At 46.7% G+C, this 1013-nt stretch overlaps 1 protein-coding gene across 1 annotated transcript in view; it reads right to left on the reverse strand.

The window, feature by feature from the left end:
* Positions 1-1013, reverse strand: part of LOC106534629 (coagulation factor XIII A chain) — a gene marked incomplete at its 3' end in the record, with an annotated part of 11067 nt that overhangs the window by 914 nt on the left and 9140 nt on the right.

Raw genomic sequence — 1013 nt, forward strand, 5'->3', positions numbered from 1 at the left:
CACAAACACACAACGGATCAGGTCCACCTGACCCGACTCAAACACAGAACCGGTTCCTCTCTGCTCACATTGGGCTCTGGGCACTTGAAGAGAGAAGTTCTCAGATCTGAAGCTCTGAGAAGTCACTCCGGTGTAGTAGACCACAGAGACTTCCAGGTGAGCTTTGACCGTTTTGTTGATCTCGCCCTGGTTGTAGAAAGTCACCACGACTTTCACGGGTTCACCCAGAGGAGGCTGCACAGGAGCAGAGAGGAGTTTCTTTTAGCAGACATGATGATGGTTGTGTTTCTGGTTCACTGTTTTGCAGACGATGGGATGATGTTGGTGTTTCATCAAACACACATCAGAACTGCTGTGTGAATATTACCGGGTCGGCCACGATGACAACATTCAGTTTGCTCTCAGGAACATCAAAGCTTCTCCTTGCACAGCCGTATGATTCAGCCTTAGCCATGGTCTGCTGGTCCTGTGGACTGCCTGCACACATCAGTGTCCTCCTTGTTAGCATCATGTGTTAGTTTGGTTGTTGTTGGTCACATGCAAGCTGAACTCTGTGTTACCTTCTGGGTACTTGTAGGTCAGTGTGATGTCTTCAGGAGTCCANGGTGAACTGCTGTACCTGCTCCCTGCTGACCCACCTGTTTGGATCAGAACCAGGTCAAAGGTCAGTGTTTGTTAAACAACATCTTTAATCTGAGTCACTCAGCCAGGTTCAGGTCCTGGACTCTGGACCACAGCAGCACCACACTGTTCTTTCTGTGGTACATTAGTTGTGTTAGAGATCATGGTTCTGTTGGACCCAGTTCCAGAAGACTTCCTGGTCCACTCCTCAGACCATCACCCCCGTGAGGTTCAGTGGTTCCCTCAGATCCTTCTTTTCAGTTTTCAGTCTTTATCACATTAATTATCATATTTTATTTGTTTTAATTGTAAATGCTGACAGCGCCCTCTAGTGGCTACAGTAATTATAACTCTAAAATCTGCTTCCTGTTTACTTCAAGACTTCTTTAAAT

Source organism: Austrofundulus limnaeus, unplaced genomic scaffold (assembly GCF_001266775.1).
Source record: "Austrofundulus limnaeus strain Quisiro unplaced genomic scaffold, Austrofundulus_limnaeus-1.0 Scaffold1227, whole genome shotgun sequence".
In the NCBI taxonomy this organism is placed as follows: Eukaryota; Metazoa; Chordata; class Actinopteri; order Cyprinodontiformes; family Rivulidae; genus Austrofundulus; species Austrofundulus limnaeus.